Source organism: Camelina sativa, chromosome 18 (genome assembly GCF_030686135.1).
Source record: "Camelina sativa cultivar CO46 ecotype springtype chromosome 18, ASM3068613v1".
Taxonomy (NCBI): domain Eukaryota; kingdom Viridiplantae; phylum Streptophyta; class Magnoliopsida; order Brassicales; family Brassicaceae; genus Camelina; species Camelina sativa.
This window is the reverse complement of record NC_141897.1, coordinates 7,130,669-7,149,792: the sequence shown is the minus strand read 5'-3', so window position 1 is coordinate 7,149,792 and position 19,124 is coordinate 7,130,669.

The following is a 19,124-nucleotide window of genomic DNA, read 5'->3' as shown; positions in this document are numbered from 1 at the left end:
ACAATTTAATGCCTTTGACTAACCGTAAGAGTTCGGGATGAATTTGGAGTGTTTAGACAACACTTAAACCCGTTTTATCCCAAAAAAGGCTTAAACAGAGAAAACAGGCTAAAACCGAGAGAAAACATTGATTCAAAGGAGTAAATAGCTATGTTACTATTTATAGGGTCAAAATATGTAACAATCCAATGCATTTGGCTAATTATAAGAGTTCGGGTTGAATTTGGAGTGTTTAGACACCACTTTTACCCATTTTGTCCCAAAATAGGCTAAAACAGAGAAAACAGGCTAAAACCGAGAGAAAACATTTACTCGAAGCAGTAAACAGCTATATTACTCTTTATAGGGTCAAAATATGTAACAATCCAATGAATTTGACTAATTATAATAGTTCGGGTTGAATTTGAAGTGTTTACACACCACTTTTACCCATTTTGTCTCGAAACAGGCTAAAACCGAGAAAACATTGATTCGAAGCACAAAAAGCTTTATTACTGTTTCTAGGGTCAGAATGTGTGAGTATACAAATGCATTTGACAAATTTTAAGAGTTCGGGATGAATTTGGAGTGTTTAGACAACACTTAAACCCGTTTTATCCCAAAACAGGCTTAAACGGACAAAACATGCTAAAACCGAGAGAAAACATTGATTCAAAGTAGTAAACAGCTATGTTACTATTTCTAGGGTCAAAATATGTAACAATCCAATGCATTTGGCTAATTATAAGAGTTCAGGTTGAATTTGGAGTGTTTAGACACCACTTTTACCCATTTTGTCCCAAAATAGGCTAAAACAGAGAAAACAGGCTAAACCGAGAGAAAACATTTACTCGAAGCAGTAAACAGCTATATTACTCTTTATAGGGTCAAAATATGTAACAATCCAATGAATTTGACTAATTATAAGAGTTCGGGTTGAATTTGAAGTGTTTACACACCACTTTTACCCATTTTGTCCCGAAACAGGCTAAAACAGAGAAAACATTTCTTCGAAGCAGTAAACAGCTTTGTTACTGTTTACAGGGTCAGAATATGTGACAATTTAATGCCTTTGACTAACCGTAAGAGTTCGGGATGAATTTGGAGTGGTTAGACAACACTTAAACCCGTTTTATCCCAAAACAGGCTTAAACAGAGAAAACAAGCTAAAACCGAGAGAAAACATTGATTCAAAGGAGTAAACAGCTATGTTACTATTTATAGGGTCAAAATATGTAACAATCCAATGCATTTGGCTAATTATAAGAGTTCGGGTTGAATTTGGAGTGTTTAGACACCACTTTTACCCATTTTGTCCCAAAATAGGCTAAAACAGAGAAAACAGGCTAAAACCGAGAGAAAACATTTACTCGAAGCAGTAAACAGCTATATTACTCTTTACAGGGTCAAAATATGTAACAATCCAATGAATTTGACTAATTATAATAGTTCGGGTTGAATTTGAAGTGTTTACACACCACTTTTACCCATTTTGTCCCGAAACAGGCTAAAACAGAGAAAACGGGCTAAAACCGAGAGAAAACATTTACTCGAAGCAGTAAACAGCTATATTACTCTTTATAGGGTCAAAATATGTAACAATCCAATGAATTTGACTAATTATAGGAGTTCGGGTTGAATTTGAAGTGTTTACACACCACTTTTACCCATTTTGTCTCGAAACAGGCTAAAACCGAGAAAACATTGATTCGAAGCACAAAAAGCTTTATTACTGTTCCTAGGGTCAGAATGTGTGAGTATACAAATGCATTTGACAAATTTTAAGAGTTCGGGATGAATTTGGAGTGTTTAGACAACACTTAAACCCGTTTTATCCCAAAACAGGCTTAAACGGAGAAAACATGCTAAAACCGAGAGAAAACATTGATTCAAAGGAGTAAACAGCTATGTTACTATTTCTAGGGTCAAAATATGTAACAATCCAATGCATTTGACTAATTATAAGAGTTTGGGTTGAATTTAGAGTGTTTAGACACCACTTTTACCCATTTTGTCCCAAAATAGGCTAAAACAGAGAAAACAGGCAAAACCGAGAGAAAACATTTACTCGAAGCAGTAAACAGCTATATTACTCTTTATAGGGTCAAAATATGTAATAATCCAATGAATTTGACTAATTATAAGAGTTCGGGTTGAATTTGAAGTGTTTACACACCACTTTTACCCATTTTGTCCCGAAACAGGCTAAAACAGAGCAAACATTTCTTCGAAGCAGTAAACAGCATTGTTACTGTTTATAGGGTCAGAATGTGTGACAATTTAATGCCTTTGACTAACCGTAAGAGTTCGGGATGAATTTGGAGTGTTTAGACAACACTTCAACCCGTTTTATCCCAAAACAGGCTTAAACAGAGAAAACAGGCTAAAACCGAGAGAAAACATTGATTCAAAGGAGTAAACAGCTATGTTACTATTTATAGGGTCAAAATATATAACAATCCAATGCATTTGGCTAATTATAAAAGTTCGGATTGAATGTGGAGTGTTTAGACACCACTTTTACCCATTTTGTCCCAAAATAGGCTAAAACAGAGAAAACAGGCTAAAACCGAGAGAAACCATTTACTCGAAGCAGTAAACAGCCATATTACTCTTTATAGGGTCAAAATATGTAACAATCCAATGAATTTGACTAATTATAAGAGTTCGGGTTGAATTTGAAGTGTTTACACACCACTATTACCCATTTTGTCCCAAAACAGGCTAAAACAGAGAAAACATTTCTTCGAAGCAGTAAACAGCTTTGATACTGTTTACAGGGTCAGAATGTGTGACAATCTAATGCCTTTGACTAACCGTAAGAGTTCGGGATGAATTTGGAGTGTTTAGACAACACTTAAACCCGTTTTATCCCAAAACAGGCTTAAACAGAGAAAACAGGCTAAAACCGAGAGAAAACATTGATTCAAAGCAGTAAACAGCTTTGTTACTGTTTACAGGGTCAGAATGTGTGACAATTTAATGCCTTTGACTAACCGTAAGAGTTCGGGATGAATTTGGAGTGTTTAGACAACACTTAAACCCGTTTTATCCCAAAACAGGCTTAAACATAGAAAACAGGCTAAAACCGAGAGAAAACATTGATTCAAAGGAGTAAACAGCTATGTTACTATTTCTAGGGTCAAAATATGTAATACTCCAATGCATTTGGCTAATTATAAGAGTTCGGGTTGTATTTGGAGTGTTTAGACACCACTTTTACCCATTTTGTCCCTAAACAGGCTAAAACAGAGAAAACGGGCTAAAACCGAGAGAAAACATTTACTCGAAGCAGTAAACAGCTATATTACTCTTTATAGGGTCAAAATATGTAACAATCCAATGAATTTGACTAATTATAAGAGTTCGGGTTGAATTTGAAGTGTTTACACACCACTTTTACCCATTTTGTCTCGAAAGAGGCTAAAACCGAGAAAACATTGATTCGAAGCACAAACAGCTTTATTACTGTTTCTAGGGTCAGAATGTGTGAGAATACAAATGCATTTGACTAATTGTAAGAGTTCGCGATGAATTTGGAGTGTTTAGACAACACTTAAACCCGTTTTATCCCAAAACAGGCTTAAACAGAGAAAACAGGCTAAACCGAGAGAAAACATTGATTCAAAGGAGTAAACAGCTATGTTACTATTTATAGGGTAAAAATATGTAACAATCCAATGCATTTGACTAATTATAAGAGTTTGGGTTGAATTTGGAGTGTTTAGAAACCACTTTTACCCATTTTATCCCAAAATAGGCTAAAACAGAGAAAACAGGCTAAAACCGAGAGAAAACATTTACTCGAAGCAGTAAACAGCTATATTACTCTTTATAGGGTCAAAATATGTAACAATCCAATGAATTTGACTAATTATAAGAGTTCGGGTTGAATTTGAAGTGTTTACACACCTCTTTTACCCATTTTGTCCCGAAACAGGCTAAAACAGAGAAACCATTTCTTCGAAGCAGTAAACAGCTATGTTACTGTTTATAGGGTCTGAATGTGTGACAATCTAATGCCTTTGACTAACCGTAAGAGTTCGGGATGAATTTGGAGTGTTTAGACAACACTTCAACCCGTTTTATCCCAAAACAGGCTTAAACAGAGAAAACAGGCTAAAACCGAGAGAAAACATTGATTCAAAGGAGTAAACAGCTATGTTACTATTTATAGGGTCAAAATATATAACAATCCAATGCATTTGGCTAATTATAAGAGTTCGGATTGAATTTGGAGTGTTTAGACACCACTTTTACCCATTTTGTCCCAAAATAGGCTAAAACAGAGAAAACAGGCTAAAACCGAGAGAAACCATTTACTCGAAGCAGTAAACAGCCATATTACTCTTTATAGGGTCAAAATATGTAACAATCCAATGAATTTGACTAATTATAAGAGTTCGGGTTGAATTTGAAGTGTTTACACACCACTTTTACCCATTTTGTCCCGAAACAGGCTAAAACAGAGAAAACATTTCTTCGAAGCAGTAAACAGCTTTGTTACTGTTTACAGGGTCAGAATGTGTGACAATCTAATGCCTTTGACTAACCGTAAGAGTTCGGGATGAATTTGGAGTGTTTAGACAACACTTAAACCCGTTTTATCCCAAAACAGGCTTAAACAGAGAAAACAGGCTAAAACCGAGAGAAAACATTGATTCAAAGCAGTAAACAGCTTTGTTACTGTTTACAGGGTCAGAATGTGTGACAATTTAATGCCTTTGACTAACCGTAAGAGTTCGGGATGAATTTGGAGTGTTTAGACAACACTTAAACCCGTTTTATCCCAAAACAGGCTTAAACATAGAAAACAGGCTAAAACCGAGAGAAAACATTGATTCAAAGGAGTAAACAGCTATGTTACTATTTCTAGGGTCAAAATATGTAATAATCCAATGCATTTGGCTAATTATTAGAGTTCGGGTTGTATTTGGAGTGTTTAGACACCACTTTTACCCATTTTGTCCCGAAACAGGCTAAAACAGAGAAAACGGGCTAAAACCGAGAGAAAACATTTACTCGAAGCAGTAAACAGCTATATTACTCTTTATAGGGTCAAAATATGTAACAATCCAATGAATTTGACTAATTATAAGAGTTCGGGTTGAATTTGAAGTGTTTACACACCACTTTTACCCATTTTGTCTCGAAAGAGGCTAAAACCGAGAAAACATTGATTCGAAGCACAAACAGCTTTATTACTGTTTCTAGGGTCAGAATGTGTGAGAATACAAATGCATTTGACTAATTGTAAGAGTTCGCGATGAATTTGGAGTGTTTAGACAACACTTAAACCCGTTTTATCCCAAAACAGGCTTAAACAGAGAAAACAGGCTAAACCGAGAGAAAACATTGATTCAAAGGAGTAAACAGCTATGTTACTGTTTATAGGGTAAAAATATGTAACAATCCAATGCATTTGACTAATTATAAGAGTTTGGGTTGAATTTGGAGTGTTTAGAAACCACTTTTACCCATTTTATCCCAAAATAGGCTAAAACAGAGAAAACAGGCTAAAACCGAGAGAAAACATTTACTCGAAGCAGTAAACAGCTATATTACTCTTTATAGGGTCAAAATATGTAACAATCCAATAAATTTGACTAATTATAAGAGTTCGGGTTGAATTTGAAGTGTTTACACACCTCTTTTACCCATTTTGTCCCGAAACAGGCTAAAACATAGAAAACATTGATTCGAAGCACTAAACAGCTATGTTACTGTTTATAGGGTCTGAATGTGTGACAATCTAATGCCTTTGACTAACCGTAAGAGTTCGGGTTGAATTTGAAGTGTTTACACACCACTTTTACCCATTTTGTCCCGAAACAGGCTAAAACAGAGCAAACATTTCTTCGAAGCAGTAAACAGCATTGTTATTGTTTATAGGGTCAGAATGTGTGACAATTTAATGCCTTTGACTAACCGTAAGAGTTCGGGATGAATTTGGAGTGTTTAGACAACACTTCAACCCGTTTTATCCCAAAACAGGCTTAAACAGAGAAAACAGGCTAAAACCGAGAGAAAACATTGATTCAAAGGAGTAAACAGCTATGTTACTATTTATAGGGTCAAAATATATAACAATCCAATGCATTTGGCTAATTATAAGAGTTCGGATTGAATTTGGAGTGTTTAGACACCACTTTTACCCATTTTGTCCCAAAATAGGCTAAAACAGAGAAAACAGGCTAAAACCGAGAGAAACCATTTACTCGAAGCAGTAAACAGCCATATTACTCTTTATAGGGTCAAAATATGTAACAATCCAATGAATTTGACTAATTATAAGAGTTCGGGTTGAATTTGAAGTGTTTACACACCACTTTTACCCATTTTGTCCCGAAACAGGCTAAAACAGAGAAAACATTTCTTCGAAGCAGTAAACAGCTTTGTTACTGTTTACAGGGTCAGAATGTGTGACAATCTAATGCCTTTGACTAACCGTAAGAGTTCGGGATGAATTTGGAGTGTTTAGACAACACTTAAACCCGTTTTATCCCAAAACAGGCTTAAACAGAGAAAACAGGCTAAAACCGAGAGAAAACATTGATTCAAAGCAGTAAACAGCTTTGTTACTGTTTACAGGGTCAGAATGTGTGACAATTTAATGCCTTTGACTAACCGTAAGAGTTCGGGATGAATTTGGAGTGTTTAGACAACACTTAAACCCGTTTTATCCCAAAACAGGCTTAAACATAGAAAACAGGCTAAAACCGAGAGAAAACATTGATTCAAAGGAGTAAACAGCTATGTTACTATTTATAGGGTAAAAATATGTAACAATCCAATGCATTTGACTAATTATAAGAGTTTGGGTTGAATTTGGAGTGTTTAGAAACCACTTTTACCCATTTTATCCCAAAATAGGCTAAAACAGAGAAAACAGGCTAAAACCGAGAGAAAACATTTACTCGAAGCAGTAAACAGCTATATTACTCTTTATAGGGTCAAAATATGTAACAATCCAATGAATTTGACTAATTATAAGAGTTCGGGTTGAATTTGAAGTGTTTACACACCTCTTTTACCCATTTTGTCCCGAAACAGGCTAAAACAGAGAAAACATTGATTCGAAGCACTAAACAGCTATGTTACTGTTTATATGGTCTGAATGTGTGACAATCTAATGCCTTTGACTAACCGTAAGAGTTCGGGTTGAATTTGAAGTGTTTACACACCACTTTTACCCATTTTGTCCCGAAACAGGCTAAAACAGAGAAAACAGGCTAAACCGAGAGAAAACATTGATTCAAAGGAGTAAACAGCTATGTTACTATTTATAGGGTAAAAATATGTAACAATCCAATGCATTTGACTAATTATAAGAGTTTGGGTTGAATTTGGAGTGTTTAGAAACCACTTTTACCCATTTTATCCCAAAATAGGCTAAAACAGAGAAAACAGGCTAAAACCGAGAGAAAACATTTACTCGAAGCAGTAAACAGCTATATTACTCTTTATAGGGTCAAAATATGTAACAATCCAATGAATTTGACTAATTATAAGAGTTCGGGTTGAATTTGAAGTGTTTACACACCTCTTTTACCCATTTTGTCCCGAAACAGGCTAAAACAGAGAAAACATTGATTCGAAGCACTAAACAGCTATGTTACTGTTTATAGGGTCTGAATGTGTGACAATCTAATGCCTTTGACTAACCGTAAGAGTTCGGGATGAATTTGGAGTGTTTAGACAACACTTAAACCCGTTTTATCCCAAAACAGGCTTAAACATAGAAAACAGGCTAAAACCGAGAGAAAACATTGATTCAAAGGAGTAAACAGCTATGTTACTATTTCTAGGGTCAAAATATGTAACAATCCAATGCATTTGACTAATTATAAGAGTTCGGGTTGAATTTGGAGTGTTTAGACACCACTTTTACCCATTTTGTCTCAAAATAGGCTAAAACAGAGAAAACAGGCTAAACCGAGAGAAACCATTTACTCGAAGCAGTAAACAGCCATATTACTCTTTATAGGGTCAAAATATGTAACAATCCAATGAATTTGACTAATTATAAGAGTTCGGGTTGAATTTGAAGTGTTTACACACCTCTTTTACCCATTTTGTCCCGAAACAGGCTAAAACAGAGAAAACATTGATTCGAAGCACTAAACAGCTATGTTACTGTTTATAGGGTCTGAATGTGTGAAAATCTAATGCCTTTGACTAACCGTAAGAGTTCGGGTTGAATTTGAAGTGTTTACACACCACTTTTACCCATTTTGTCCCGAAACAGGCTAAAACAGAGAAACAGGCTAAACCGAGAGAAAACATTGATTCAAAGGAGTAAACAGCTATGTTACTATTTATAGGGTAAAAATATGTAACAATCCAATGCATTTGACTAATTATAAGAGTTTGGGTTGAATTTGGAGTGTTTAGAAACCACTTTTACCCATTTTATCCCAAAATAGGCTAAAACAGAGAAAACAGGCTAAAACCGAGAGAAAACATTTACTCGAAGTAGTAAACAGCTATATTACTCTTTATAGGGTCAAAATATGTAACAATCCAATGAATTTGACTAATTATAAGAGTTCGGGTTGAATTTGAAGTGTTTACACACCTCTTTTACCCATTTTGTCCCGAAACAGGCTAAAACAGAGAAAACATTGATTCGAAGCACTAAACAGCTATGTTACTGTTTATAGGGTCTGAATGTGTGACAATCTAATGCCTTTGACTAACCGTAAGAGTTCGGGATGAATTTGGAGTGTTTAGACAACACTTAAACCCGTTTTATCCCAAAACAGGCTTAAACATAGAAAACAGGCTAAAACCGAGAGAAAACATTGATTCAAAGGAGTAAACAGCTATGTTACTATTTCTAGGGTCAAAATATGTAACAATCCAATGCATTTGACTAATTATAAGAGTTCGGGTTGAATTTGGAGTGTTTAGACACCACTTTTACCCATTTTGTCTCAAAATAGGCTAAAACAGAGAAAACAGGCTAAACCGAGAGAAAACATTTACTCGAAGCAGTAAACAGCTATATTACTCTTTATAAGGTCAAAATATGTAACAATCCAATGAATTTGACTAATTATAAGAGTTCGGGTTGAATTTGAAGTGTTTACACACCACTTTTACCCATTTTGTCCCGAAACAGGCTAAAACAGAGAAAACATTTCTTCGAAGCAGTAAACAGCTTTGTTACTGTTTACAGGGTCAGAATGTGTGACAATCTAATGCCTTTGACTAACCGTAAGAGTTCGGGATGAATTTGGAGTGTTTAGACAACACTTAAACCCGTTTTATCCCAAAACAGGCTTAAACAGAGAAAACAGGCTAAAACCGAGAGAAAACATTGATTCAAAGCAGTAAACAGCTTTGTTACTGTTTACAGGGTCAGAATGTGTGACAATTTAATGCCTTTGACTAACCGTAAGAGTTCGGGATGAATTTGGAGTGTTTAGACAACACTTAAACCCGTTTTATCCCAAAACAGGCTTAAACATAGAAAACAGGCTAAAACCGAGAGAAAACATTGATTCAAAGGAGTAAACAGCTATGTTACTATTTCTAGGGTCAAAATATGTAATAATAATGCATTTGGCTAATTATAAGAGTTCAGGTTGTATTTGGAGTGTTTAGACACCACTTTTACCCATTTTGTCCCGAAACAGGCTAAAACAGAGAAAACGGGCTAAAACCGAGAGAAAACATTTACTCGAAGCAGTAAACAGCTATATTACTCTTTATAGGGTCAAAATATGTAACAATCCAATGAATTTGACTAATTATAAGAGTTCGGGTTGAATTTGAAGTGTTTACACACCACTTTTACCCATTTTGTCTCGAAAGAGGCTAAAACCGAGAAAACATTGATTCGAAGCACAAACAGCTTTATTACTGTTTCTAGGGTCAGAATGTGTGAGAATACAAATGCATTTGACTAATTGTAAGAGTTCGCGATGAATTTGGAGTGTTTAGACAACACTTAAACCCGTTTTATCCCAAAACAGGCTTAAACAGAGAAAACAGGCTAAACCGAGAGAAACATTGATTCAAAGTAGTAAACAGCTATGTTACTATTTATAGGGTAAAAATATGTAACAATCCAATGCATTTGACTAATTATAAGAGTTTGGGTTGAATTTGGAGTGTTTAGAAACCACTTTTACCCATTTTATCCCAAAATAGGCTAAAACAGAGAAAACAGGCTAAAACCGAGAGAAAACATTTACTCGAAGCAGTAAACAGCTATATTACTCTTTATAGGGTCAAAATTTGTAACAATCCAATGAATTTGACTAATTATAAGAGTTCGGGTTGAATTTGAAGTGTTTACACACCTCTTTTACCCATTTTGTCCCGAAACAGGCTAAAACAGAGAAAACATTGATTCGAAGCACTAAACAGCTTTGTTACTGTTTATAGGGTCTGAATGTGTGACAATCTAATGCCTTTGACTAACCGTAAGAGTTCAGGATGAAATTGGAGTGTTTAGACAACACTTAAACCCGTTTTATCCCAAAACAGGCTTAAACATAGAAAACAGGCTAAAACCGAGAGAAAACATTGATTCAAAGGAGTAAAAAGCTATGTTACTATTTCTAGGGTAAAAATATGTAACAATCCAATGCATTTGACTAATTATAAGAGTTCGGGTTGAATTTGGAGTGCTTAGACACCACTTTTACCCATTTTGTCCCAAAATAGGCTAAAACAGAGAAAACAGGCTAAACCGAGAGAAAACATTTACTCGAAGCAGTAAACAGCTATATTACTCTTTATAGGGTCAAAATATGTAACAATCCAATGAATTTGACTAATTATAAGAGTTCGGGTTGAATTTGAAGTGTTTACACACCACTTTTACCCATTTTGTCTCGAAACAGGCTAAAACCGAGAAAACATTGATTCGAAGCACAAACAGCTTTATTACTGTTTCTAGGGTCAGAATGTGTGAGAATACAAATGCATTTGACTAATTGTAAGAGTTCGCAATGAATTTGGAGTGTTTAGACAACACTTAAACCCGTTTTATCCCAAAACAGGTTTAAACAGAGAAAACAGGCTAAACCGAGAGAAAACATTGATTCAAAGGAGTAAAAAGCTATGTTACTATTTATAGGGTAAAAATATGTAACAATCCAATGCATTTGACTAATTATAAGAGTTTGGGTTGAATTTGGAGTGTTTAGAAACCACTTTTACCCATTTTATCCCAAAATAGGCTAAAACAGAGAAAACAGGCTAAAACCGAGAGAAAACATTTACTCGAAGCAGTAAACAGCTATATTACTCTTTATAGGGTCAAAATATGTAACAATCCAATGAATTTGACTAATTATAAGAGTTCGGGTTCAATTTGAAGTGTTTACACACCACTTTTACCCATTTTGTCCCGAAACAGGCTAAAACCGAGAAAACATTTATTCGAAGCACAAACAGCTTTATTACTGTTTCTAGGGTCAGAATGTGTGAGAATACAAATGCATTTGACTAATTGTAAGAGTTCGCGATGAATTTGGAGTGTTTAGACAACACTTAAACCCGTTTTATCCCAAAACAGGTTTAAACAGAGAAAACAGGCTAAACCGAGAGAAAACATTGATTCAAAGGAGTAAAAAGCTATGTTACTATTTATAGGGTAAAAATATGTAACAATCCAATGCATTTGACTAATTATAAGAGTTTGGGTTGAATTTGGAGTGTTTAGAAACCACTTTTACCCATTTTATCCCAAAATAGGCTAAAACAGAGAAAACAGGCTAAAACCGAGAGAAAACATTTACTCGAAGCAGTAAACAGCTATATTACTCTTTATAGGGTCAAAATATGTAACAATCCAATGAATTTGACTAATTATAAGAGTTCGGGTTGAATTTGAAGTGTTTACACACCTCTTTACCCATTTTGTCCCGAGACAGGCTAAAACAGAGAAAACATTGATTCGAAGCACTAAACAGCTTTGTTACTGTTTATAGGGTCTGAATGTGTGACAATCTAATGCCTTTGACTAACCGTAAGAGTTCAGGATGAAATTGGAGTGTTTAGACAACACTTAAACCCGTTTTATCCCAAAACAGGCTTAAACATAGAAAACAGGCTAAAACCGAGAGAAAACATTGATTCAAAGGAGTAAAAAGCTATGTTACTATTTCTAGGGTAAAAATATGTAACAATCCAATGCATTTGACTAATTATAAGAGTTCGGGTTGAATTTGGAGTGCTTAGACACCACTTTTACCCATTTTGTCCCAAAATAGGCTAAAACAGAGAAAACAGGCTAAACCGAGAGAAAACATTTACTCGAAGCAGTAAACAGCTATATTACTCTTTATAGGGTCAAAATATGTAACAATCCAATGAATTTGACTAATTATAAGAGTTCGGGTTGAATTTGAAGTGTTTACACACCACTTTTACCCATTTTGTCTCGAAACAGGCTAAAACCGAGAAAACATTGATTCGAAGCACAAACAGCTTTATTACTGTTTCTAGGGTCAGAATGTGTGAGAATACAAATGCATTTGACTAACCGTAAGAGTTCGGGATGAAATTGGAGTGTTTAGACAACACTTAAACCCGTTTTATCCCAAAACAGGCTTAAACATAGAAAACAGGCTAAAACCGAGAGAAAACATTGATTCAAAGGAGTAAACAGCTATGTTACTATTTCTAGGGTAAAAATATGTAACAATCCAATGCATTTGACTAATTATAAGAGTTCGGGTTGAATTTGGAGTGCTTAGACACCACTTTTACCCATTTTGTCCCAAAATAGGCTAAAACAGAGAAAACAAGCTAAACCGAGAGAAAACATTTACTCGAAGCAGTAAACAGCTATATTACTCTTTATAGGGTCAAAATATGTAACAATCCAATGAATTTGACTAATTATAAGAGTTCGGGTTGAATTTGAAGTGTTTACACACCACTTTTACCCATTTTGTCTCGAAACAGGCTAAAACCGAGAAAACATTGATTCGAAGCACAATCAGCTTTATTACTGTTTCTAGGGTCAGAATGTGTGAGAATACAAATGCATTTGACTAATTGTAAGAGTTCGCGATGAATTTGGAGTGTTTAGACAACACTTAAACCCGTTTTATCCCAAAACAGGCTTAAACATAGAAAACAGGCTAAAACCGAGAGAAAACATTGATTCAAAGGAGTAAACAGCTATGTTACTATTTATAGGGTCAAAATATGTAATAATCCAATGCATTTGGCTAATTATAAGAGTTCGGGTTGTATTTGGAGTGTTTAGACACCACTTTTACCCATTTTGTCCCGAAACAGGCTAAAACAGAGAAAACGGGCTAAAACCGAGAGAAAACATTTACTCGAAGCAGTAAACAGCTATATTACTCTTTATAGGGTCAAAATATGTAACAATCCAATGAATTTGACTAATTATAAGAGTTCGGGTTGAATTTGAAGTGTTTACACACCACTTTTACCCATTTTGTCTCGAAACAGGCTAAAACCGAGAAAACATTGATTCGAAGCACAATCAGCTTTATTACTGTTTCTAGGGTCAGAATGTGTGAGAATACAAATGCATTTGACTAATTGTAAGAGTTCGCGATGAATTTGGAGTGTTTAGACAACACTTAAACCCGTTTTATCCCAAAACAGGCTTAAACAGAGAAAACAGGCTAAACCGAGAGAAAACATTGATTCAAAGGAGTAAACAGCTATGTTACTATTTATAGGGTAAAAATATGTAACAATCCAATGCATTTGACTAATTATAAGAGTTTGGGTTGAATTTGGAGTGTTTAGAAACCACTTTTACCCATTTTATCCCAAAATAGGCTAAAACAGAGAAAACAGGCTAAAACCGAGAGAAAACATTTACTCGAAGCAGTAAACAGCTATATTACTCTTTATAGGGTCAAAATATGTAACAATCCAATGAATTTGACTAATTATAAGAGTTCGGGTTGAATTTGAAGTGTTTACACACCTCTTTTACCCATTTTGTCCCGAAACAGGCTAAAACAGAGAAAACATTGATTCGAAGCACTAAACAGCTTTGTTACTGTTTATAGGGTTTGAATGTGTGACAATCTAATGCCTTTGACTAACCGTAGGAGTTCGGGATGAAATTGGAGTGTTTAGACAACACTTAAACTCGTTTTATCCCAAAACAGGCTTAAACATAGAAAACAGGCTAAAACCGAGAGAAAACATTGATTCAAAGGAGTAAACAGCTATGTTACTATTTCTAGGGTAAAAATATGTAACAATCCAATGCATTTGACTAATTATAAGAGTTCGGGTTGAATTTGGAGTGCTTAGACACCACTTTTACCCATTTTGTCCCAAAATAGGCTAAAACAGAGAAAACAGGCTAAACCGAGAGAAAACATTTACTCGAAGCAGTAAACAGCTATATTACTCTTTATAGGGTCAAAATATGTAACAATCCAATGAATTTGACTAATTATAAGAGTTCGGGTTGAATTTGAAGTGTTTACACACCACTTTTACCCATTTTGTCTCGAAACAGGCTAAAACCGAGAAAACATTGATTCGAAGCACAAACAGCTTTATTACTGTTTCTAGGGTCAGAATGTGTGAGAATACAAATGCATTTGACTAACCGTAAGAGTTCGGGATGAAATTGGAGTGTTTAGACAACACTTAAACCCGTTTTATCCCAAAACAGGCTTAAACATAGAAAACAGGCTAAAACCGAGAGAAAACATTGATTCAAAGGAGTAAACAGCTATGTTACTATTTCTAGGGTAAAAATATGTAACAATCCAATGCATTTGACTAATTATAAGAGTTCGGGTTGAATTTGGAGTGCTTAGACACCACTTTTACCCATTTTGTCCCAAAATAGGCTAAAACAGAGAAAACAAGCTAAACCGAGAGAAAACATTTACTCGAAGCAGTAAACAGCTATATTACTCTTTATAGGGTCAAAATATGTAACAATCCAATGAATTTGACTAATTATAAGAGTTCGGGTTGAATTTGAAGTGTTTACACACCACTTTTACCCATTTTGTCTCGAAACAGGCTAAAACCGAGAAAACATTGATTCGAAGCACAATCAGCTTTATTACTGTTTCTAGGGTCAGAATGTGTGAGAATACAAATGCATTTGACTAATTGTAAGAGTTCGCGATGAATTTGGAGTGTTTAGACAACACTTAAACCCGTTTTATCCCAAAACAGGCTTAAACATAGAAAACAGGCTAAAACCGAGAGAAAACATTGATTCAAAGGAGTAAACAGCTATGTTACTATTTCTAGGGTCAAAATATGTAATAATCCAATGCATTTGGCTAATTATAAGAGTTCGGGTTGTATTTGGAGTGTTTAGACACCACTTTTACCCATTTTGTCCCGAAACAGGCTAAAACAGAGAAAACGGGCTAAAACCGAGAGAAAACATTTACTCGAAGCAGTAAACAGCTATATTACTCTTTATAGGGTCAAAATATGTAACAATCCAATGAATTTGACTAATTATAAGAGTTCGGGTTGAATTTGAAGTGTTTACACACCACTTTTACCCATTTTGTCTCGAAACAGGCTAAAACCGAGAAAACATTGATTCGAAGCACAATCAGCTTTATTACTGTTTCTAGGGTCAGAATGTGTGAGAATACAAATGCATTTGACTAATTGTAAGAGTTCGCGATGAATTTGGAGTGTTTAGACACCACTTTTACCCATTTTGTCCCAAAATAGGCTAAAACAGAGAAAACAGGCTAAACCGAGAGAAAACATTTACTCGAAGCAGTAAACAGCTATATTACTCTTTATAGGGTCAAAATATGTAACAATCCAATGAATTTGACTAATTATAAGAGTTCGGGTTCAATTTGAAGTGTTTACACACCACTTTTACCCATTTTGTCCCGAAACAGGCTAAAACAGAGAAAACATTTCTTCGAAGCAGTAAACAGCTTTGTTACTGTTTACAGGGTCAGAATGTGTGACAATTTAATGCCTTTGACTAACCGTAAGAGTTCGGGATGAATTTGGAGTGTTTAGACAACACTTAAACCCGTTTTATCCCAAAACAGGCTTAAACATAGAAAACAGGCTAAAACCGAGAGAAAACATTAATTCAAAGGAGTAAACAGCTATGTTACTATTTCTAGGGTCAAAATATGTAACAATCCAATGCATTTGACTAATTATAAGAGTTTGGGTTGAATTTGGAGTGTTTAGACACCACTTTTACCCATTTTGTCCCAAAATAGGCTAAAACAGAGAAAACAGGCTAAACCGAGAGAAAACATTTACTCGAAGCAGTAAACAGCTATATTACTCTTTATAGGGTCAAAATATGTAACAATCCAATGAATTTGACTAATTATAAGAGTTCGGGTTGAATTTGAAGTGTTTACACACCCGTTTTACCCATTTTGTCCCGAAACAGGCTAAAACAGAGAAAACATTTCTTCGAAGCAGTAAACAGCTTTGTTACTGTTTATAGGGTTCAGAATGTGTGACAATTTAATGCCTTTGACTAACCGTAAGAGTTCGGGATGAATTTGGAGTGTTTAGACAACACTTAAACCCGTTTTATCCCAAAACAGGCTTAAACAGAGAAAACAGGCTAAAACCGAGAGAAAACATTGATTCAAAGGAGTAAATAGCTATGTTACTATTTAAAGGGTCAAAATATGTAATAATCCAATGCATTTGGCTAATTATAAGAGTTCGGGTTGTATTTGGAGTGTTTAGACACCACTTTTACCCATTTTGTCCCGAAACAGGCTAAAACAGAGAAAACGGGCTAAAACCGAGAGAAAACATTTACTCGAAGCAGTAAACAGCTATATTACTCTTTATAGGGTCAAAATATGTAACAATCCAATGAATTTGACTAATTATAAGAGTTCGGGTTGAATTTGAAGTGTTTACACACCACTTTTACCCATTTTGTCTCGAAAGAGGCTAAAACCGAGAAAACATTGATTCGAAGCACAATCAGCTTTATTACTGTTTCTAGGGTCAGAATGTGTGAGAATACAAATGCAGTTGACTAATTGTAAGAGTTCGCGATGAATTTGGAGTGTTTAGACAACACTTAAACCCGTTTTATCCCAAAACAGGCTTAAACAGAGAAAACAGGCTAAACCGAGAGAAAACATTGATTCAAAGGAGTAAACAGCTATGTTACTATTTATAGGGTAAAAATATGTAACAATCCAATGCATTTGACTAATTATAAGAGTTTGGGTTGAATTTGGAGTGTTTAGAAACCACTTTTACCCATTTTATCCCAAAATAGGCTAAAACAGAGAAAACAGGCTAAAACCGAGAGAAAACATTTACTCGAAGCAGTAAACAGCTATATTACTCTTTATAGGGTCAAAATATGTAACAATCCAATGAATTTGACTAATTATAAGAGTTCGGGTTGAATTTGAAGTGTTTACACACCTCTTTTACCCATTTTGTCCCGAAACAGGCTAAAACAGAGAAAACATTGATTCGAAGCACTAAACAGCTTTGTTACTGTTTATAGGGTCTGAATGTGTGACAATCTAATGCCTTTGACTAACCGTAAGAGTTCGGGATGAAATTGGAGTGTTTAGACAACACTTAAACCCGTTTTATCCCAAAACAGGCTTAAACATAGAAAACAGGCTAAAACCGAGAGAAAACATTGATTCAAAGGAGTAAACAGCTATGTTACTATTTCTAGGGTAAAAATATGTAACAATCCAATGCATTTGACTAATTATAAGAGTTCGGGTTGAATTTGGAGTGCTTAGACACCACTTTTACCCATTTTGTCCCAAAATAGGCTAAAACAGAGAAAACAGGCTAAACCGAGAGAAAACATTTACTCGAAGCAGTAAACAGCTATATTACCCTTTATAGTGTCAAAATATGTAACAATCCAATGAATTTGACTAATTATAAGAGTTCGGGTTCAATTTGAAGTGTTTACACACCACTTTTTATCCATTTTGTCCCGAAACAGGCTAAAACAGAGAAAACATTTCTTCGAAGCAGTAATCAGCTTTGTTACTGTTTACAGGGTCAGAATGTGTGACAATTTAATGCCTTTGACTAACCGTAAGAGTTCGGGATGAATTTGGAGTGTTTAGACAACACTTAAACCCGTTTTATCCCAAAACAGGCTTAAACATAGAAAATAGGCTAAAACCGAGAGAAAACATTGATTCAAAGGAGTAAACAGCTATGTTACTATTTCTAGGGTCAAAATATGTAACAATCCAATGCATTTGACTAATTATAAGAGTTTGGGTTGAATTTGGAGTGTTTAGACACCACTTTTACCCATTTTGTCCCAAAATAGGCTAAAACAGAGAAAACAGGCTAAACCGAGAGAAAACATTTACTCGAAGCAGTAAACAGCTATATTACTCTTTATAGGGTCAAAATATGTAACAATCCAATGAATTTGACTAATTATAAGAGTTCGGGTTGAATTTGAAGTGTTTACACACCACTTTTACCCATTTTGTCTCGAAACAGGCTAAAACCGAGAAAACATTGATTCGAAGCACAATCAGCTTTATTACTGTTTCTAGGGTCAGAACGTGTGAGAATACAAATGCATTTGACTAATTGTAAGAGTTCGGGATGAATTTGGAGTGTTTAGACAACACTTAAACCCGTTTTATCCCAAAACAGGCTTAAACAGAGAAAACAGGCTAAAACCGAGAGAAAACATTGATTCAAAGGAGTAAATAGCTATGTTACTATTTATAGGGTCAAAATATGTAATAATCCAATGCATTTGGCTAATTATAAGAGTTCGGGTTGTATTTGGAGTGTTTAGACACCACTTTTACCCATTTTGTCCCGAAACAGGCTAAAACAGAGAAAACAGGCTAAAACCGAGAGAAAACATTTACTCGAAGCAGTAAACAGCTATATTACTCTTTATAGGGTCAAAATATGTAACAATCCAATGAATTTGACTAATTATAAGAGTTCGGGTTGAATTTGAAGTGTTTACACACCACTTTTACCCATTTTGTCTCGAAACAGGCTAAAACCGAGAAAACATTGATTCGAAGCACAAACAGCTTTAGTACTGTTTCTAGGGTCAGAATGTGTGAGAATACAAATGCATTTGACAAATTGTAAGAGTTCGCGATGAATTTGGAGTGTTTAGACAACACTTAAACCCGTTTTATCCCAAAACAGGCTTAAACAGAGAAAAC